Source organism: Vicia villosa, linkage group LG3 (assembly GCF_029867415.1).
Source record: "Vicia villosa cultivar HV-30 ecotype Madison, WI linkage group LG3, Vvil1.0, whole genome shotgun sequence".
Classification (NCBI taxonomy): Eukaryota; Viridiplantae; Streptophyta; class Magnoliopsida; order Fabales; family Fabaceae; genus Vicia; species Vicia villosa.
In genome coordinates, this window is record NC_081182.1 from 117077562 (window position 1) to 117101469 (window position 23908).

The 23908-nt window shown below is 37.2% G+C and overlaps 1 non-coding gene across 1 annotated transcript; it reads right to left on the minus strand.

The window, feature by feature from the left end:
- Nucleotides 1–4074: 4074 nt before the first annotated feature.
- Nucleotides 4075–4181, minus strand: LOC131593747 (small nucleolar RNA R71). Its single transcript, XR_009281128.1, has one exon. It is a non-coding gene; the product is annotated as a small nucleolar RNA R71 (small nucleolar RNA).
- Between the last annotated feature and the right edge of the window lie 19727 nt (nt 4182–23908).

Below are 23908 nucleotides of genomic sequence, written 5' to 3' on the forward strand. Positions count from 1 at the left end.
ACGCGTGTGCACGTGAAGATTTGGGCTTTCTTGCTGGAAGGCCCAGTCAGACAGAAATAAAAGGACCAGAATGCGTTTGGACAAGGGTTGGACAGTTTGGAGTGCGAAAATACATTAGAGAGGCTGGAGAATTCAAGATTGATGCAAGGAGTGAAGAATTCTATGAGCTTTTGCCATTGAAGATCCGATTCCTTCATTTATCTGTAATGTCTACAATCAAAACTATGGTTTTTGTTATTTTTATGAGTAGCTAAACCCCTCATTGCTAGGGGGGTGATCTTGATTTTGAATGTGATAACTTTATTTCTTTAATGCAATAACAATTCGGTTTTCATATATTTGGTTTGTTCTACATCTGTTCTTCATGCCTTAACCGTCGGAAAAACGGATAATGAATTTGTATGAATTAATTTAGCTGGACAACAATTGTTCATTGACATGAGTAAGAACATAGGATAATAATTATCACCTAGGACTAGGGATATTTTATTTTAACCGGAAATTCTTGGTATCAGAATGCTTGATCATAATTATAATTATGTATGGACATAGTAATTAGGCTGTGACGTCAAAGATCTTTTCACTAAGGACTTAGGATTAGATATTCTTGAGAACCGGTAATCAATTGTGAAACTATGTTATTGCATTAAGAAGGTAAGTTGTTACAGGAAGAATCATTCACCGACTCCTAGCAACCTTCTCATCTCTGTCATCGTTCAATATTTTATTTGTTTACTTTTATTACAAAGTCTATCAAACCAACTAAAACCCCTATTACTTTTTGTTTAATTGAAATTGCTGTGAAACTCTGTATTGTCAAGCAGTCCTTGAGATTCGATACTTGGGATTTTCCCATTACTACTACATAGGCAAAATAGTACACTTGCTATTTTCCTATCATTGAGGCTAAACTCTGTTTGGAGAGACAGGTTTTTTGGAGACTGTGGATGACTCTATTTTCTGCCTTGTACAAAGCCGAAGGTTATGGATGAACTACTGAGGAAACAGAGTTTGGAGACTATAGATGACTCTATTTTCTGCCTTGTACAAAACCCAAGGTTGTGGCTGAACTACTGAGGAAAGATCCAAAGGTTGGAATCTTTTGACTCAGGAAAGGATGTTTATCTGCATTGTACAAAGCCCAAGGTTGTGGCTGATTCTTGCTAAGGAATGAATCCAGGGGTTGACACAGCTGGGGAAAACAAACTCAGGGATTTGAATTCTCTTGACTCTTTTAAGGAAAAGATGGGTGACAAAGACTATCCATGTCTCTCATTCCTAAAGGTTGAATGAACTAGGGATGACTGAGGTGTTGAGAGTTAAGACTTTCCATGTCTTTTACTCTGCAGAAGAGAGCCTCAATACAGAGATTGAGCGAAAACTTGTATGATTGTGATTGAGTATTTGAAGTATTTGGATTCTCACAGAAGTAAGGTAACTAAAGACTTGTCCTATGCTTTTAAGAAGCCTGAGGGTCCTTGTATACAAGCTCAAGAGGAAGTTGAGGGAATGTTTATAAGAAGCTTGTGGGTCCTTGCATTGTAAGCCCAAGAGGAGGCTAATCGAGGGCCCTTGTTATAGCACAAGAGAAAGCTATGTTGGCTTGACTAATTTGGCTCTAAGCAAGAGGGTAAGAGGTTTCACCGGGAATAATTCCTCTTGGGTGGATGTGCCCTATGATAACACGATTTTATATCGTATATTTAGCTTAAAATTCATAAGTATTATTAGCATTTTCTTTTAATTATATTGTTTTATTATGATATTATGCGGGTATTTGCGATGTTTTAGGTTTTAAGTTCATATCAAGGCTATTTGTGAAAAGAAGAAGAAATGGAGCTAAATTCATTACTATTTATGCTTAAAAGATGAAAAAGAGGTGTTGAAGTAATAAATGGGGTGCAAAAGGAGACCCAAAGACCTAAAGATGGAGCCCAGTCCACGAAGAATCTGGATCAAACCACTAGAGCACGTGGAGACGCCCGTCTCCAACGTCTCTCTGCCACGTCACGCACAGGAGACACCCGTCTCCAACCGTTCCTATATTTTCTCCACTTGAGACGCACGTCTCAAGTCAGTTACCTGGTCTCCCCAAAAAATGGAGACGTGCGTCTCCCAAGTCCAAGTCAGAAGTCCCTCTTTTCACGCAACGTGTCTGTAGACCCTCAGCTATAAAAGGAGACTGATACCTCAGTTCTCCGGGTCCGAATTTTTGCTAACGAAGTGCTGCCAATTTTATTCTTCAAGCATTTTATTTTCCTCCGCATTTCATTTAATTGCTTTCTTTTTCTCACAACAATTTCTATACCGGAAATTGTTGTGAACCTTTCATAGATCTAGCCTTACGTTAGATTTATTTTTATTTTCCTTGCCTTTAAATTTTACGCCTAATAATTTCTGAAGAACGATCCAGCCAACCTGTGGTGGAAGTTCGAGCACTTCAAGATTCAATTTCATTTCAGATTAATTTTATTCAGGTTTATTATTTACCACCTTTATTTATATTTATTTGCATGATATATTGTATGCCATTTAATATGCCTTTTATTATGAACCAAACGAATTTATGCATGTTTAACCGTATCAATATGTCTGGCTAATTAATTAAGATATCGGTATGTAAAGTAAGTTAACCGTGGGATCCGAAATAAATTGGCTTAATTATATTTTATTAAATATCACTTGTTTTTGGTTTTTATGTCTAATTTAATTATTAGAGTCTTAAAATCAATAGAGCGAAAGTTTGAGGTTTTAAGGCCGACAAAGGTTAAAATCAATAGAGCGAAAGTTTGAGATCTTTAACTGGATAGTAGACATAGGACATTAGTTTTAAGGATGGCGAAAGCGTATTAAAACTAATTAGAAATTATTTACTTTCAAAAAGTGTTTTTAAACCCGACGCGGGATGGCGAAAGCCTACGTTAGGGAATACTAGCATGAACCGAGTCAACAGAGCGAGAGTTTGAGACTAGGGGATTTAAGTAGATAACGACTTCATAAAGCAAGCATTTTATTAACTAAGTTCTTTTCAAAAAGCTTTTCTAAATCTAATGGGATGACGAGAGCGTACATTATGAGTTAGGATAGTGGTCTAAATCAACAGAGCGAGAGTTTGAGAGGAGGACTTTTAATCAACTAAGTTAATAAAGATCTTTAATCGAATGAATACCATAGCCAATGGACCTTCGGATCTCCTAAGTTAAACGAAATACATACTGATATCCGTTTATCATTATATCTCTTAGAATTCACAATCACATTCCCTTTAGAAACAATCAAAATAATAGTAGCCTTAGCTTTACATAGTAACCTTAGATAACGGTAGATCGATTCATAGTCCCTGTGGATTCGATATCTTTTAAAACTACACGACACGACTGTGCACTTGCAGTATTCAGATTTATAGACACGTAAAGTCGTGATCAAGTTTTTGGCGCCGTTGCCGGGGACTATTTAAGTCGATATCGTAACTCACTGTTACACCGTAGAGACTAGGGCAAATTCTTTCCTTTCTTTTTGAACGAATGTATGCCAAATACTCGTTCACAAGGAGGAGAACTGATACAAAGAATCAACGAGATCGAACATTTTGTTAACGTAAGACGTCGAGCTTATCATCTTCCCGAAGTAGCACCAATTCCGATTTCTCAGGAATTGACCTTTATTGATCAAATCAATCAAATCACCCGGAAGTTAGAGATGGTTGCCCCTCGTCCTCTTAGAGACTATGCCGCTCCTTCACGAGCTGAACCGCACTCAAGTATCGCACCACCTGCGATTGAGGCAAACAATTTCGAACTGAAACCTTCATTGGTACAAGCTGTCCAACAGAACCAATTCTCTGGAAGCCCTGCGGACGATCCTAATCTTCATTTATTCGTGTTCGTGCAATATGCCGACACTGTCAAAGCTAACAACGTTAGCCCCGAAGCTATTCGATTACGCCTTTTTCCCTTCTCCTTGAGAGATAGAGCTAGGGCGTGGCTTCAGTCCATGCCCTCTAATTCCATAACTACATGGGATGAAATGAAGAGAGTATTCTTAGCTAGATATTTTCCGCCTAGCAAAACTGCTAAGCTAAGAGGTCAAATCAACGAATTTACCCAAAAAGATAACGAATCACTCTTCAAAGCTTGGGAGCGATACAAGGACATGCTTAGACTATGCCCTCATCATTGACTCGAACCATGGCTGATCATCCATACTTTCTATGGTGGTATACTTTATAACACTAAAATGACTATAGATGCCGCTGCTGGCGGAGCTCTAATGGACAAACCCCATGATGAAGCATACAACCTCATAGAAAACATGGCACAAAACCATTATCAATGGGGAGGAGAACTAGCTGCTCTAGAGAAAACCCAAACCAAAGGAGGAATGTACGAAGTAAGTGGTATAGACCGCGTTAACGCTAAAGTAGACGCTTTAACTCAAAAGATCGAGAACTTAACCATCACTCCTTCAGCCACCGCGGTTGTTGTAGCACCTAACTGCGAGATTTGTGGATTAACTGGACATGTTGTTGCCAAATGTCAACTCCTAACTGGTATTCCATCTGATCAAGTAAACTACGCTCAAGGAAACCCTTACTCTAACACGTACAACCCTGGATGGAAGAACCATCCAAACTTTTCGTATAAGAACAACAATGCGTTGTACGCGCCTGGACAAGCACCTGCTATTCCACCTGGCTATCAAAAATCGCCTGTAGCTGCTCCAAACGCCCCTAGGAAGTCAAATCTAGAAATCATGATGGAAAACTTCATAGCTTCCCAACAACAAACCAACAAAGACTTCCTAAATCAAAACATTCATAATAGTGAGCAACTAAAACAATTATCAAACAAAGTAGATGCTTTAGCTACACATAACAAGATGCTAGAGACACAAATCTCACAAGTAGCTCAACAACAAGCACCTACTGCTGCCCCTGCTGGCACGTTTCCTGCTCAACCACAACCTAATCCTAAAGGACATGCGAACGCGATTACACTGCGAAGTGGAACAAACTACGATGGACCTATCAATCCTAGAACTCAAAACGCACCCATGTCACAACAAGAGCCAAAGGAAACCAAAAAGACATCAACTGATGATCAAACTGCTGAAACGAATGAAAAAGACGCCGAAGTGGAACCTGAAAAAGAAAAACCTTATGTTCCACCACCACCTTATAGGCCACCAATTCCTTACCCTCAAAGATTAGTTAAATCTAAAACCGAAGCGCAATTTAAAAAATTTGTAGAACTTCTGAAACAATTAAACATAACCATACCCTTCACAAAAGCTATAACTCAGATGCCTTCGTATGCTAAATTCTTAAAAGAAATTCTATCGAACAAAAAGAAACTCGAAGATAACGAAACTATAACGCTTACCGCTGAATGTAGCGCTATCATTCAAAACAACATGCCTCCTAAGCTAAAAGATCCTGGTAGTTTTTCCATACCCTGTGTAATAGGAAAGACTGTTATAGACAAAGCCTTATGCGATTTAGGAGCCAGTGTTAGTTTGATGCCTCTTTCAACCTGTAAGAAACTAAAACTAGGCGAGCTTAAAACAACGAGAATGTCTCTTCAACTGGCTGACCGTTCAGTTAAATACCCTGTAGGAATGTTGGAAAATATCCCTGTGCGAGTAGGTCAATTCTACATCCCAACTGACTTCATCATTATGGATATCCAGGAAGATTCTAACATCCCAATCATATTAGGAAGACCATTCTTAGCAACTGCTGGTGCAATTATAGACGTTAAACGAGGAAAGCTTACCTTCAAAGTCGGAGAAGAGAAGATTGAATTCATTCTTTCTCAATTCTTGAAAGCACCTTCTATAGTTGATACATGCTGTTCTGCTGACATCATCGATGAGTGTGTAAATGAAATAAAATCCGAACCACATGAGGAAACCGAAATCCTAAGAATTCCTATACCGCCTATTCTTGAAGACGACAACTGGCGTGGGTGTTGCACCCCAAAATTTGCCCACATATTTATATCTAACTGGCTTAGACTCCTCATTCCATATGCATCTCTCCATTAGGGCATCAACATAACATCATGCATTATTGACCAAATAACATGGCACCGGGATCAAGGATTTCTAAAAACTAGGGCTTCATTTTGAGTTCGAGGTGTATGGAAATTAAATTCTAATCCTTCTGATGCTTCTAGCAGTGAAGTGTGAGATCAGGGTTTATTTCCCTATGGTTAACCAAAGGTTCTCTCATCCGTGGCTTCCTCAAGGCGTTATGATTTTGTTCTGGGATCATTGTTGAACCATGGTACAAGAGGATGAACTTGGAGATTGCATTGTACTTAGGACATCATTTGTGCTAACGCTTGTTGTTGATACATAAGTTTGGTTTGAATTGGTGAATTAGAGTTAAAGGCTTTTATTGAAGGTGCGTATTAATTAGAATTCGTTCCTTTGAATTTGAAGTGGATTTGAGTTTGAAAAATAATCAAAGAGGATTAAGAGTTCTTAAGCAATTGGTGTGGGATTTCTTAGAATTCAGGCTTCGACTATGTTCAACATTCAGAGGAGACATTCATTGATAAGTTCATCCAAATTGCGTGCAAATTCATCGCAAATACCTTTTCGCGAGTATTATCGCATTCCAAGTCCACACATTACAAAATAAATTCAATTCATATCCAAGAATCAAGTCCATTACAAAAAGCACATTACAAACTAAATTCAATCCAAAAGAAAACTACAAAGCTTCCCATTTCCATTCATTACAAAAAATTACAGAGTCCGAGTTCACGATTACAACATTTAAGTTCATCCATAGACATGGGAATAACTTCAACTTGCTGCAAGGGTTATTGTTGCGATTGAGAATCCTCAGGATATTATTGTCCAATCTGCTAGGCTTTATGGACGAAGAGTTGTTTTCGAATTTGCAAGTATACTGGAGCGCATGCTACTGCTGGAAGGTACACTCCTGGAACCTTCACCAATCAACTTCAAACTTCCTTCAGTGAGCCCCGTCTTATCATCCTCATTGATCCAAGAACTGAAAAACCTGCATAATCAAAAGCAATACATCCTAACAATGCTAACACTCTTTTCATCCTAACCTAAATTCATCAAATCCAAACAGTTCAACATAAACCAACTTGACAGTTACAGCTTACATTCATCATCCACATCCTACAGAAACCTATTCAAACATTCATACACAACATTTAAATCAACCACAGGTCAGCCATACATCTACTAACCAATGTTACACTTAGCCTAACTCAAATAAACCAACACAAAAAAACAGTTTCAAAAAGCAGAAAAATAAACAAAACTGGTTCAGCAGCGTTTCTAATTCACCATGCCTGCACACAATCAAATTAACCAGAAAAAATAAGAATAAATCAGTTCGGAAAATAAACGGCAACAGGATTTTACAGCTCAGCAGAGGAACAAAAAGTAGTAGAAAAGAAACCAACATAAACTGAACTAACTCCCAACCTTCAAACAGAATCATAACTAACATTTTCACTCCCTCTAACTAACTTCTGAAGCCTAGTATGAAACAACTAACTCAACTGAATCCAAACCTCTATAACTAACTCTAACCGAAACTCAATCTCACCCTTCAATTTCATAACAGAAAACCTTAATCCAAGGGCTCTCATCCACTCACCTCTAACTGATTCTCTCCCTCTCAATCTCTATAAATTCAAACTTCCCTCCACAATTCAGGGGTTCACGCCATAATTCACCTTTCATCCACTTCATCACTCTCATTCATCACCACCTATCATTCATCACTTCTCTTCTGCAACTCCTTCACCTTCACATCCCTCAACCTCACTCAAAGCTCACCAATCCACCATTGATAGAGCTTCAACGTTTGAAGCTCTTATCAGTCGAGCTTAACCCCTGCGACTACACCATCTCTTAGCAACGCACGCACGACCTTTCTCCCTCAACGCAACAACGACATTCACAAAAAATGCAGAAATCTAGAAAAATAGAAGAAAAAGGAGAAGAAGATAGCAGAAGAAATTAGAGAGTGTAGCGGGGAAAATCTGAGATCGAAGCCATTATATTAACTCGACTCAATATTTCAGTGAAAGTCGCCACCGCGCTTTATTGTTTCCAAAGGAAATGGGAAAAGAACGAAAAAAAACCCAAAAGTTTATTTTTAAAACAAAAAGAGATCTTAGGTACGGGTGTTGATTATATGAGGGGAAGGTTTTAAGCACCCCTCATATCTGTGGTACTCCACAGGAACCTTTTTGAAAATCTGTGTTTATAAAAAAGATATCGTGTGCGAAAAAAAACGGATTGTTTGAATTTTAAAATAAGCTCGGCAAGGCATTAAACCTTGTGCCTACATACCTCCTCGGTGCAATGGAGAAGTCAGAGCTAATGTAGTTCCGCTTAAAAGGGAAAACGTTTTAAAAACGAATAAACACTTTATCGTCGTCGGAGAGAAATACTCAGCCATTGATCTTGAGCATGAGAACAAATGAGTTCTTTGCATCGCAAATGAAAGAAGGGCTCCAACTCGGATAGAAATCAACGAGTATGCCACTAGCTCTCTCACGCGGAAAAGATCTCATCATATCAATCAATTTCAAAAAATCGTGGGGTATCGCCACTCGTTTCAACAATTAGTCGTGTCTAAACTTTTTGAAGAAAAAGGCCACTAAGGGCAAAAGATATTTTTAAAGAAAGGTTTTTTAAAAAGGTTTTACAACCATAAGAAGGTTTTTGAAAAAAGGAAGAAGATTTTGAAAATTTAAGAAGTGGGAAGAGATGAAGAGGCTATCCTAGTGCGGGAAAATAAAAGTTTAAGGAAAGAACGATCTAACCAATATAAGAAGTCAACACTTGACTGTCGCATTACCACTTGGGGATAGGGATGAACTTATTATCTTAGCACCACTTTGCATTAAGCACATTAAAATTCTGACGAAAATCGGGCAGAGTAACGGCTATTTTCGGGTAAAATCCTTATATCAATGCCTTGGAATTAACCATCAAGGACTTTCAAGGAAATACCTGCATACACAAATAGACAAAAATCCAATGCCAGACAGACAGAATAACCACAGAGTAATAACAGAATAAGGGTCCAGAGGTACTAAGTCCAACAAGTCCAGATCTCCAAAATGCTTAGGATAGTAACCAATAGTCCATAGGGCTTTATGTGTTTTTTAGATTTTAAGTTGTTTATTAATGTTTTAGCACAAAAATAGAGTATGGTCCAAGTGAAAAAAGAGAAAATAGCGGAAACATAAACAAAGTGTCCAAATGGACAAAGAGAAAATAGCGGAATATAAACGTCCAAATGGACAAAGAGAAAATGGCGGAAACATAAACATATGTCCAAATGGACAAAGAGAAAATGGCGGAAACATAAATATATGAATAATAAAATAAAGCATAAAGCGATAAATAATAAAGAACAATATAATAAAGTGCAGAAATTAAAGTCAATTGTTAGATGTTATCAAAGTTAGTAATAAAGATCGATGGTGAGTGAAGGATGTTCTCGGATTTAAATTCAATGAAAGTTTATCAGAAGCTTGATAAAATCATAGCGACTACACGATAAACTTCCACAAGTCTTAAATCAACCGCATACAATTCTCTTCCATATTTGATCTTTTTAATCGGGACACGAAATGTTGCGCTATGTTAAGCAGATCGCCAAGTGACTTATGTAGAAGTCACCCTACAACGAGGCCGGTCAACAATCTTTGTGCTAATGCATGCTAGAAAACGATATGTAGATCATTCTCCGAAAGCAATACCGCACGAAAAGAAAAAATAGGTAGCGGTCTCGTCTTCATCTTGAATCCAAAAGAATTCCAAAGATGTTGAAGATTTTCATCGACCAAAATAAAAAGAAATAAAAGATGGAATCACATTAAATGTTCCTTCCATCTTTAAGTTCAATCACTTAATATTGCGGATTAGGATTTTCATCCCATCAACGCCCTAAGTCCATTGAATTTAAAGAGGAATTAGACCTCTAAATTTGTGATTCAAAGAAAAATAAGAATGGAGTAGAAGAAGAGAGATATATTAAAAGTAAAAAAACATTAAAACAATTTTTTTTGATATTTTTCATATAAAATAAAAGCAAAACTAATATTAATGTATTTTGTATATATTTTTAATGTCAAAATAGTAATATCTAAAAAAACTAAAAGAAATAAATGGAAACAAGTAAAATGGGCTACCAATTGAAGACAAAGGCCCAAAATAATTTGAAGACATTCAGGGGAGGGGTGTGGCGCTGATGATGATGGTACATCAAGCAAATCGTTGGGCCTCATGAACAAACCCAAGTGACATTGATCCAAAAAAAACCTAAAACGTAAGAACTTGAGCGCCTCTTTCCATCCTCTTCCATCGGTTTCATTTGTTTCCACGCTTTTTCTCAATTTTCTCTCCTCTGTTTGGCTTCTCCCTTCTACTACATTCAACAATCTTCGAATTAAAGCCTCCATTAAAAATCCAACGAACTACAGACTCCCTCCAAATTGATCGAACAAAACACCTTCTTATTGCAACAAGAACGAATTCGGTAACAATGACAATGGATCGAGGGCGAAAACAGTGATTCACGAAGGTGAATGTTGAAAGAGAATTGGTTGAAGACGTGTGAAGCTGAAGAACGCGTGTTGCGGTTGTTGATGTTGAACTGAAGGTGCAATCGGTGACGAGGAAGGTCGCGTTGTGAACGACGATGATGCTGAGGTGTTTTGAATCGGTGTTGTTGAAATTGTTGCAATAATAGTTGATATGAGTTGATGATTAAAGGTTTCAGATGTGTGAATTCTTGAATTGGTTTTTGAGTATTATTCTGGTTTATGCAGGTTTATCGGTGAATGGATAGTTGAAAATGATGGTGAATTCTGAGTTATGGTTTTGGAGATGGATGAAAGTGTGTATCGGTTTATGCTACATGTACGAAGGAGGTTGCAAGGTTTAAAAAATGGAGGAGAGTTTTCTGGTTTTAATTGCAGGTTCTGAGAAGCTTTATTGGGTTTTGTATATGGTTATGGTTACAGATTTGAACAGAGTTTGGAGGAGAGTTTTGAATTTGAATTTGGCAGAGTAACTCTGCATTTTTCTCCTCCCCTTTCAGTGCTGATCGAGGTTGTATTTATAGGTGAATTTGATGAATGCCAACTCGTGCCAACGATTACTCAAGCGTGTGAAGAGGTGAAGAATCCGTGAAGGATGGTGAGCTGGCAAGGTGGTGATGAAAACGTGACTGAAGCAAAAAATCTGCCTTTGTTCTATTTGTTTTGCTGAAGGTCGAAGGTGTGAACCTTGAATTACTTGTGAACCTTTGATGAAAGTTGAATGGAGGGCTGGGATTACATCTTGAATGAAGTTTGGATTGAAATTGAGTTTTTGATTTTCCTATTCTGAAAACTGATACGGGAACCTTGCGAAAAATCGTGACTACTTGGTGTGGTCCACAACTACTTTTTCTTCATGGCTTCAAAAATCTTGTAAAACAAAGTCTTGGACAAAAGATTACTAATGGGCCTTCAAGACTCAATTAGTTTGGACCTTCATTTTATTGAATTGTACCTATTAAAAATAAAAACAAGTAATAACAAAAAATATGATAGAATTGATTTATTAATTTTAATTAAAAACCCAACAATACTATTAATTCTAAAATGATGTATGTATATATTTTTGAATTTTTTCAAATGAAATGCAAATGAACACATAAAATGCGGGTCAAAAATTGGGGTATGACAGATGCCCCTATTTAAGTTTCTTCTATCCGGAGATATGAAGTTTGAAATCTTCGTCTCGACGGGATTGAAGAGACTTAAATACAGAATACACAATTTTTGGCCCTAAGATGCCATGCTATGCTTATGATTATGAATGCATATGATTTCCACGAGAGGGAAACAGGACACCACTGGGGAAACGAGACTTTGCTGGGAAAAGAAACTTCACTGGGGAAAATATTTTGCACCAGAAAGGTTAAAGCACCATCTTTCACTGGAGATGAAAGAATACACCAACTTTTACTGAAGGTGGACTACCGACTTTTACTGAAGGTAGGAAAGAACCTCAACATCGACTTTTACTGAAGATGTGGATACAAAAGAATACACAGACTTTTACTGAAGGTGTGGATACAAAAGAATACACAGACTTTTACTGAAGGTGGACTACCGACTTTTACTGAAGGTAGGAAAAGAAAACACCAACTTTTACTGAAGATGGACTACCAGCTTTTTATGAAGGTAGGAAAGAAGCACCAACTTTTACTGAAGGTAGACTACCAGCTTTTACTGAAGGTAGGAAAGAAGACACCAACTTTTACTGAAGGTGGACTACCAGCTTTCACTGAAGATAGGAAAAGAAAACACCAACTTTTACTGAAGGTAGAAAAAGAAAACACCAACTTTTACTGAAGGTTATACTACCAGCTTTTACTGAAGGTAGGAAAAGAATCTCAACATCGACTTTTAATGAAGATGTGGATATAAAGGATGCACCGACTTTTACTAAAGGTGGACTACCAGCTTTTACTGAAGGTAGGGAAGGATCTCAACATCGAATTTTACTGAAGATGTAGATAGAAAAGATTACACCGACTTTTACTGAAGGTGGACTACCAGCTTTTACAGAAGGTAGGAAATAATCTCAACATCGACTTTTTACTGGAAGATGTGGATGCAAAAGAAAACACCAACTTTTACTGAAGGTGGACTACCGACTTTTACTGAAGGTAGGAAAGAATCTAAACATCGACTTTTTACTGGAAGATGCTAGAACAAAAGGCTTCTCTAAACACCAGCTTTTACTGAAGGTGCAAGAATAGCATCACCTGAATACCGACTTTTACTGAAGGTACAAGAATTTTCATCAACTTTTTACTGGAAGATGCAGGAAACTTTCTTCTGAACATCAACGTTTACTGAAGATGCAGGAACAAAAGACACCAACTTTTACTGAAGGTGAGCTACCAACTTTTACTGAAGGTAGGAAGGCAAGAATACACCGACTTTTACTGAAGGTGAAGAACAATTCATGTGAACATCGACTTTTTACTTGAAGATGCAGTAATTACCGCCTCAATAGTTGACGATATGCTACCAACTCAATACTTGAAGGTAGAAGAAAATAGAATTACCACCTCAATAGTTGACGATAATCTACTGAGAATAATAAGCTTCCGCTAAGAATAGGGATTAACTTCTTCTTTAATCAAGGACGTGGCTTGAGACAAGGAACTGGATGCAAACTGTCACTTCTGATGAAGGGATTTACCATTTGCTGAGCTTCTTCCATTTGGATACAAACTGTCACTTATACTGAAGCGACTTACCATTTGTTGAGCTTCTTCCATTTGGAATCAAGAAGTTCATAAAGCCTGAGAGATTATCACTTGCTTTGAAGATAAGATTAGTAGGTGAAGACATACAAACTTGCTCAAATAAAGAGGCTTCCATTTGTTGTCAACCAAAACATGATGGGGATAACATAAGTTGCTCAAAGTCAAAACCTGCCCCTTGCTTTCAAGCACAAATTCCAACACTGATGGAAAATAAATATTTCAATATCTGATATCAATCATAAATAGATTCTCCATTGTTGAGGAAAACAAAATCCTCAAGAGGTGCAAAATAAATGCCTTCTCAATAATATTGCAAGAGACCAAAGTTCAACTTCAGGAATAAATTGGATAGAAACAGTCAACAAGATTATGGCAAATGAGGAATGAATTCAAATGGGGATTAGTTCCATCCTGACAAATGAGCTGAGGAGGAACACTGAAGCAAAATTCTTCCACGAGGAACAAACTCTGTGGGGAATTAGAAAGGATAAACACTTTCTGCTTAAGGTAGACACTCTAATGGAAAGAGATCATGTATTTTGGGGGATAACAACATCAAACAGAGTGGATCAAAACATTAAGAAATGCAAGAATGGATATGAATATATTTTTCTTTTTAATATTTTGTTTTTTTTTTTTTTTTTATTTTTTTATTTTTTTATTTTTTATTTTTATTTTTTTTATTATTTTTTTTTTTTTTTTTATGCATGTTGCATGTATGAATGAATGAATGTCATGTATATGCTGACAAAACAAACACAAAAATACTAGGAAGTGACAAGACATCACAATACAACAGACTTGGTGAATCTCAAAAAGTTGGAGATATCAAAAGACATTCTTCTGAAGATCCATGCTAGGAACACGGCTGAGGATTCAATTGTAGATAAACCGAGGTCGTTGGAGGAACAAAATCTTGCTACAAGGCTCAAGAGAAAGCTACTAACTAAGTGGAAAATTCAAATTCAAAGTTCAAATATCCATAAATCCACTGAAAGAATAACAACGTGAACTCCGCACTGAGGGAAAACTTATTGGAGATGCACACCAAGCAAACTCTTTGGGAACTATCAACCTCTAAGAGGGATACCATATCATCAATTTCTACCAAAAGGGATAGAACAACACATCCTTGCAAACTCTAATATGGGGGGATCAGAGAAAATTTCCTTAGAGAAAAGCACTATTATGAACTTGCAGGAGAAATAAGAAGTTATCATCATAACAAAAGAATTAACCTGCGGAGGATTTTAGTTCAAAACTCAACACAAGGTGAGAGAGAAAACCCAACAGTCAACAACTTATCTCAAAACTTCTTAGTAGAGAGTGACATACTCTGGATTGATCATCGCAACGACCTTTGTACTTCAAGCTAATGAGGTGATCAAGGTAACTTTTAATTCACAACATGCCCCATACTACATAGTCTATGAGAGGAACTTGCTTGAAGAGGATTCATAGATATCCTTGGCATCATGAAGACTTGGAATAATCTGCCCCATATCAATAGATTCTTGGAGAGATTTGTCGAATCTCGACGTAACTGCCCCAGATTGACTGTACTTGTCACATTTGATTGGTCAACAGAGTCTTCAATCTTTGCCCCATATGAGTAATCAGACTTGTAAAAGCATTATATTGGGAAAACAACATGCCCCTGGCAATGTTTTAGATTTCTACGGATGATCAAATGTAAGCTTCCTGATTGTCAAACAAGTATTTACAAGCATAAAAATGTTTATCTTGAGAATGATAATCAAAATGCAATAATTATGTAAGTCTTGAAGTTTTATTGAAAGGATGTCACAAAACCTTGCGAATGAATCACTGGTTAAGGAATGACATTGATTTTTGTAAGCATATGATACCAACACAAGTTTTCAGCATAACCTATAGGAGTCAGGAACGCTTTCTTGTTTTAAGTATGCTTTCAAAATAAATCCTGCTTCAATTAGGACTTTTGTGGGTTGTATCGTGGCCTAGTTCACGGGTTTTTTAGAAAAAAGAGATTTTTAGGCTCAAAGTTTATTTAACCCACCCCAACTTCGTGATGTTCTCCAGTCCTATATTCAGTTAACTCAACATGAGTGTTCATCGCTCAAAAGGATTTTATGCTATTAAGGATCCAATGAAGCTTTCTTGGAATAGCAGTCACCCTTCTTGTCTTCGTATTTGCATTCACACAGATTTGTTCTTTGCTGAGGACTTTTGTTTTGTAGTCCTTTCTTTTCATTTTCACTTTCCTTTTACTTTCCCTAACTTTTGCCTGGACTGATTCTTTTGAATTGGTCGTCCAGCGGGATGCTCTAACTTTTGCCTAAGTCACTTGTTTTCAAGTTTTTGACTTAGCGAGCTTTCTTCTTTTTTTCTCTTCTTTTTTTTTTTTTTATTCTCTTTTTTTCTTTTTATTCTTTTGATTTGAACAAATCGTGTGACGTTGACTTTGTCTTAACTTTTTGAGAGGGTTGTGACTGCCTCGTTCCTTGGCGGATGAAGGATAACCATTGTGGTTTCACATTTTCATGCCCTTTTGATACGCGATGGATAACCATTGTGGTTTCACATAATCCAACCTTTGATGTGGATATGACGTGATTTACTTTTGGATGCACATTCCCTTTTTGGAAAGACGAATACTTGGTCAAATTAACTGAAGACTACCCTGCCCCAGGTTAAGTATTAGGGTTTTTCCGTTTAGAAAAGAAACTCCTACTTCAAGGCTCAAAGGGGTTAACAAGGGATTATCTTCCTTATATCTCCGGTGTTTGGGAATTTGAAACAATGCCTGTACATCATCAACAGGGTCTTATTCAAAAGCATACAACCAGAAATTTTGCGTTTTCATATCATCATCCTCCCTCCAATCTTTGCATAAGCAAGAGTTTGGCAAAAGCACTTGGTATCATAATGCATAAAAAACAAATAAACATGAGTGAAACGAATGGATTACTTCAAAACAAACATTATCATTGTATTATCATTAACATTCAAAAATAAACAAGTGTCTACATGCAACAGTGCATTGAAAAACAAGAAATATTACAAATGAAAATCAGTAAGAATTCTAAAAACTGAGAAGGCTCTCTCCATCTGGGTTTGTGCTGAAGGAAAAATCTTTCAAACTTCAGGCTACCATCAATAGTGATTCAATCATGCTTTGGCAAAAGATTGGCTTGAACATCAGAACCAACATCTCGGAAAGTCAAAATACCAGCATGGATTAATCTTTGAACTTCAGTCTTGAGAGGCCAGCAATCCTCTAAGCCATGTCCAGGAGCATTCTGATGAAAAGCACAAGTGGCGTCAGCTTTGTACCACCAAGGGAGTTTCTCGGGAACAGGAGGCGGTGACCTTATCTGAACCAAATTCTTACGAACCAAAGCAGGGTACAATTCTGTGTAAGTCATGGGGATGGGATCAAAATTCCCCTTTTGAGATTGATTTTGCTCGTTCGATGGAGGAGCTCGTTGACGAGTACTCTGCTGATAATCTGGAATTGCATGAACTGAATTAGATACAGGAATGACATAGGAAACATGGTGATGTTGATGATGATTGTTTCCTCCCTTGATTCTCTTCTTTAAAAAGTCATTACCAAACTTTTTCACACTACCAGTTGAGTTACCTTCTTCAAGCAAACATTCCTTTCGGACATCCTTTTCTAGAAGCGCTTTCATATCCACCTCTCCATGGGAGTCAGTAGGTGTACAGACTATTATCCCCTTAGGAAAGGATGAGTTCAAAGTTTCAAGAAAGACCTTTGCCATCCTTTCTTCCATCATAGGAGGATTGACTTGGGAAGCAACTAGAGCCTCAACCAGAGCAGTCAGATGCTCCATACCAGCCTTTAGAGTAATCACCTCTTCACGGAGTTCACGAATCTCTTGCTTGATGCTTTCCATTTCTTCTTAGCACGAGTGTTGTACTGATGATACCATAAGAAAGGAAATAAGGCTCTGGAAAAACTTCTTTAGAAAGCAGGACCAAATGTAGAATGATGCATGCAATGCCAATGATTTGTTTTAATTTTTAAGTTTCAAGGAACTTAAGATATTAACTTGTAAACACTCAAACATTGGACTAAAGCTTCGATTAAGTTATCATCAAAATCAATCATCCATTTTGGTGGATTAGAATTTTCACCCCATCAACACCCAAGATCCATTGAGTTTGATGAAACTTATGATGTTTACAAGAAAAGACCTCTAAGTTCCTTGAAAACCAAAAGAAAAAGAGTTTTCATGGATGCATGAATGCATGGTTTATACATCAACCACAATCAAGAGCACATCAAGTCACACAAAATCACGCAAGCAAGGTTCAAAAGTCCGACGTCACAAGCATGGAGTCATAGGTTAAGAACCACCCACAAAGGTATGTACTAGGGAATTTTGTACCTGCCGATCGGGTTCTACAAAGGTTCCCAGAGTTTTCAATCTTCTATCGGATACTACCGGCACGCACAATTGCTCATGGGCGCCAATAATATGCCTAAAAAGACCTCGTCTGAGCGTAGCATCGCATGACAACAAGCTCAAATTGGTACTTGACCTTGTTTCTGCGCTACATCCTAAAAAGGCTTAGATGGGTTAAAAAGGTTCTAGGCCATTCAGCTTCTACGGACACTCACTATTGAAAGTAATAGCGTTCCTACGATAGCTCGTAACAACATCTACTACCTTCCATGAGGCCTCCACTGATTGGGGTTCCACCATATGATGCTCATGTTAAGGATCGCTCCTGACATGCAACTATTGGTCATACCACCTCCTATCTCAAGTTACTCACCAAAGTCCGGGTTAGAACTTTATCTCATCACAGAGGAACCATCAAGCACCAAAAAAAGAAAAAAAGAAAAACAAACAAAGCACACAACAATATATACAGATAAAAAACACACAGATAAACAAAAATAGGCTTAACACACTTAAAACTGGGTCCCCAGTGAAGTCGCCATTTTTCTGTAGCGGGGAAAATCTGAGATCGAAGCCATTATATTAACTCGACTCAATATTTCAGTGAAAGTCGCCACCGCGCTTTATTGTTTCCAAAGGAAATGGGAAAAGAACGAAAAAAAACCCAAAAGTTTATTTTTAAAACAAAAAGAGATCTTAGGTACGGGTGTTGATTATATGAGGGGAAGGTTTTAAGCACCCCTCATATCTGTGGTACTCCACAGGAACCTTTTTGAAAATCTGTGTTTATAAAAAAGATATCGTGTGCGAAAAAAAACGGATTGTTTGAATTTTAAAATAAGCTCGGCAAGGCATTAAACCTTGTGCCTACATACCTCCTCGGTGCAATGGAGAAGTCAGAGCTAATGTAGTTCCGCTTAAAAGGGAAAACGTTTTAAAAACGAATAAACACTTTATCGTCGTCGGAGAGAAATACTCAGCCATTGATCTTGAGCATGAGAACAAATGAGTTCTTTGCATCGCAAATGAAAGAAGGGCTCCAACTCGGATAGAAATCAACGAGTATGCCACTAGCTCTCTCACGCGGAAAAGATCTCATCATATCAATCAATTTCAAAAAATCGTGGGGTATCGCCACTCGTTTCAACAATTAGTCGTGTCTAAACTTTTTGAAGAAAAAGGCCACTAAGGGCAAAAGATATTTTTAAAGAAAGGTTTTTTAAAAAGGTTTTACAACCATAAGAAGGTTTTTGAAAAAAGGAAGAAGATTTTGAAAATTTAAGAAGTGGGAAGAGATGAAGAGGCTATCCTAGTGCGGGAAAATAAAAGTTTAAGGAAAGAACGATCTAACCAATATAAGAAGTCAACACTTGACTGTCGCATTACCACTTGGGGATAGGGATGAACTTATTATCTTAGCACCACTTTGCATTAAGCACATTAAAATTCTGACGAAAATCGGGCAGAGTAACGGCTATTTTCGGGTAAAATCCTTATATCAATGCCTTGGAATTAACCATCAAGGACTTTCAAGGAAATACCTGCATACACAAATAGACAAAAATCCAATGCCAGACAGACAGAATAACCACAGAGTAATAACAGAATAAGGGTCCAGAGGTACTAAGTCCAACAAGTCCAGATCTCCAAAATGCTTAGGATAGTAACCAATAGTCCATAGGGCTTTATGTGTTTTTTAGATTTTAAGTTGTTTATTAATGTTTTAGCACAAAAATAGAGTATGGTCCAAGTGAAAAAAGAGAAAATAGCGGAAACATAAACAAAGTGTCCAAATGGACAAAGAGAAAATAGCGGAATATAAACGTCCAAATGGACAAAGAGAAAATGGCGGAAACATAAACATATGTCCAAATGGACAAAGAGAAAATGGCGGAAACATAAATATATGAATAATAAAATAAAGCATAAAGCGATAAATAATAAAGAACAATATAATAAAGTGCAGAAATTAAAGTCAATTGTTAGATGTTATCAAAGTTAGTAATAAAGATCGATGGTGAGTGAAGGATGTTCTCGGATTTAAATTCAATGAAAGTTTATCAGAAGCTTGATAAAATCATAGCGACTACACGATAAACTTCCACAAGTCTTAAATCAACCGCATACAATTCTCTTCCATATTTGATCTTTTTAATCGGGACACGAAATGTTGCGCTATGTTAAGCAGATCGCCAAGTGACTTATGTAGAAGTCACCCTACAACGAGGCCGGTCAACAATCTTTGTGCTAATGCATGCTAGAAAACGATATGTAGATCATTCTCCGAAAGCAATACCGCACGAAAAGAAAAAATAGGTAGCGGTCTCGTCTTCATCTTGAATCCAAAAGAATTCCAAAGATGTTGAAGATTTTCATCGACCAAAATAAAAAGAAATAAAAGATGGAATCACATTAAATGTTCCTTCCATCTTTAAGTTCAATCACTTAATATTGCGGATTAGGATTTTCATCCCATCAACGCCCTAAGTCCATTGAATTTAAAGAGGAATTAGACCTCTAAATTTGTGATTCAAAGAAAAATAAGAATGGAGTAGAAGAAGAGAGATATATTAAAAGTAAAAAAACATTAAAACAATTTTTTTTGATATTTTTCATATAAAATAAAAGCAAAACTAATATTAATGTATTTTGTATATATTTTTAATGTCAAAATAGTAATATCTAAAAAAACTAAAAGAAATAAATGGAAACAAGTAAAATGGGCTACCAATTGAAGACAAAGGCCCAAAATAATTTGAAGACATTCAGGGGAGGGGTGTGGCGCTGATGATGATGGTACATCAAGCAAATCGTTGGGCCTCATGAACAAACCCAAGTGACATTGATCCAAAAAAAACCTAAAACGTAAGAACTTGAGCGCCTCTTTCCATCCTCTTCCATCGGTTTCATTTGTTTCCACGCTTTTTCTCAATTTTCTCTCCTCTGTTTGGCTTCTCCCTTCTACTACATTCAACAATCTTCGAATTAAAGCCTCCATTAAAAATCCAACGAACTACAGACTCCCTCCAAATTGATCGAACAAAACACCTTCTTATTGCAACAAGAACGAATTCGGTAACAATGACAATGGATCGAGGGCGAAAACAGTGATTCACGAAGGTGAATGTTGAAAGAGAATTGGTTGAAGACGTGTGAAGCTGAAGAACGCGTGTTGCGGTTGTTGATGTTGAACTGAAGGTGCAATCGGTGACGAGGAAGGTCGCGTTGTGAACGACGATGATGCTGAGGTGTTTTGAATCGGTGTTGTTGAAATTGTTGCAATAATAGTTGATATGAGTTGATGATTAAAGGTTTCAGATGTGTGAATTCTTGAATTGGTTTTTGAGTATTATTCTGGTTTATGCAGGTTTATCGGTGAATGGATAGTTGAAAATGATGGTGAATTCTGAGTTATGGTTTTGGAGATGGATGAAAGTGTGTATCGGTTTATGCTACATGTACGAAGGAGGTTGCAAGGTTTAAAAAATGGAGGAGAGTTTTCTGGTTTTAATTGCAGGTTCTGAGAAGCTTTATTGGGTTTTGTATATGGTTATGGTTACAGATTTGAACAGAGTTTGGAGGAGAGTTTTGAATTTGAATTTGGCAGAGTAACTCTGCATTTTTCTCCTCCCCTTTCAGTGCTGATCGAGGTTGTATTTATAGGTGAATTTGATGAATGCCAACTCGTGCCAACGATTACTCAAGCGTGTGAAGAGGTGAAGAATCCGTGAAGGATGGTGAGCTGGCAAGGTGGTGATGAAAACGTGACTGAAGCAAAAAATCTGCCTTTGTTCTATTTGTTTTGCTGAAGGTCGAAGGTGTGAACCTTGAATTACTTGTGAACCTTTGATGAAAGTTGAATGGAGGGCTGGGATTACATCTTGAATGAAGTTTGGATTGAAATTGAGTTTTTGATTTTCCTATTCTGAAAACTGATACGGGAACCTTGCGAAAAATCGTGACTACTTGGTGTGGTCCACAACTACTTTTTCTTCATGGCTTCAAAAATCTTGTAAAACAAAGTCTTGGACAAAAGATTACTAATGGGCCTTCAAGACTCAATTAGTTTGGACCTTCATTTTATTGAATTGTACCTATTAAAAATAAAAACAAGTAATAACAAAAAATATGATAGAATTGATTTATTAATTTTAATTAAAAACCCAACAATACTATTAATTCTAAAATGATGTATGTATATATTTTTGAATTTTTTCAAATGAAATGCAAATGAACACATAAAATGCGGGTCAAAAATTGGGGTATGACAGAGAGGAAGAGAAACATACCTTACGTGAAGTTTTCCCCGCGTTTATTTCGCCAGCGTGCAACAGTGATCTTCACCTCGGGTAAGTTTTAGGAGTCTTCATTCTCCATCTTCTTCGCTCGTTCTTGTTACCGTCGTGAGGAGCGAGGCTCCATGAACATTTCTGCTAAGGTCTCACGCCCTAATTCCTCTCGTGCACCGTTTTATTGCTGTTTGAAACACTAGGGTTCGTATTTGTTTTTTAGATTAGGAGTTGAATTGGAGATGAATATAAGATTCGTGAGTAAGAGGGTGGAACGCTTTGGTATTCACGACGGCGGAGGGAGGAAGGTTTTGATCGGAGAAAAAAGGGCGGTTCGCCGCCGTTACTTCTGTCTGAGTGAAGAGAGAAAAGGAGAGTGAGGAGAGGGTCTGAAAGAGAAGTCTAATAGTCACCGAAAAACCCAAAAATCCCCTTTCTATTTGATTATTTAACTTAGGCTTTAATTCGATTAATTGGAATTAGTTGCATTAGTGGAGATTAATAAGGCTTAGTCTAAAGATTTGAATCATAATTAACATAAAATCTGAAATAAAATTCAATCCATGGATCAATACACTGGGCCTGTCACCGAATTGCTTCCACACCTCCTATTCTGGTCCAATCTTACATGCTTTTGGTAATGTGAACAAACAAAAAAAAAACGCTTTGGGCCATAATCTTCCAGGCCCTGCGCCCTTGCTGACTGCACCATAGTTTTGAGTTTCTCACCCCCTGACTCCAAAAATATTAGATTTTAATTTCTTTTTTAGATTTTTTGTTCAAGTTTTTTTTAGATATTAAAAATATATAAAATCAATACTATTTTGGTAGCCTTTTGTTGATAAAGAATGACATAAAAATGTTAGTTTTAGGATTAATAGATGTTAGTATAATTAGGCTTGAATTAGAATTCCCTTGTTACTAAAAACCCATAAAAATAGTAGTATTTTTTAGGTTAACTTTGTGCTAATGTTTGAATTGTTTTTGTATCATTTCCATGTCATTTTTGTGTAATTGTCATGTGATTTTTGTTGCTTAGCTTTTGGCCATATCTTGGGCCTACTTTGTTAATACCATTTTAATGCTCCTTTTAGAATTTAGTCACCATGTTAACATTAGACTTAGACTAGAATAACAATTAGGGTAGAATGCTTAGGTTAGTCTCCCCCTTTTCATTTTCTTTTCAACACTAAAACACCTAACAAATACTCAAAATAAAATCCCTCTAAAAAATACAAAGAAAACACTTAAAAAACATTAATAAAAAAGTGAAAATCATTAAATAGGGGATGGAAGCTTGAATCTCCCTTGCTTAAGGGAATCATTCGAGTGCTTGGATCTCCCTTGCTTAAGGGAACCATCTGAGCGTAAGTTCCCAATTTCTAAAAAAACACAAACCAAAGAGTAACTCGAGTTTCCCTTGCCTTAGGGATTTCCTCGAAACGCTCAAACTCTCTTCTATCTCTCGCCCTCGTGGCATTCTTAAGAACATGTTGAATCCATTCCATAATTAGGCATGTAAGTCTCCAAAGGTCGAGCATCGTGGAGTGCGACTTTAACCTCTGTTCACCTAAAAAACACCAAAACATAGAAAATCTTGAGCCGAACTACGGTCGCTCTGATTCCTGAAAAGGGATACGTAGGCATTGGGTCGCGGGGCCTAAGCGAGCACACTTGTAAATAATTCCTTCTTTTCCCCGTATTTCTTTTGCATTCATTCGCATTTAGTTTAGACATAGATACACCCTTTAGATAGAAACAAACATAGGTGGATACCATCGAGTACGATGGGCGTGAGGGGTGCTAGCACCTTCCCCTTGCGTAACCGACTCCCGTGCCCTATTCTCTGGTCGAAAGACCTT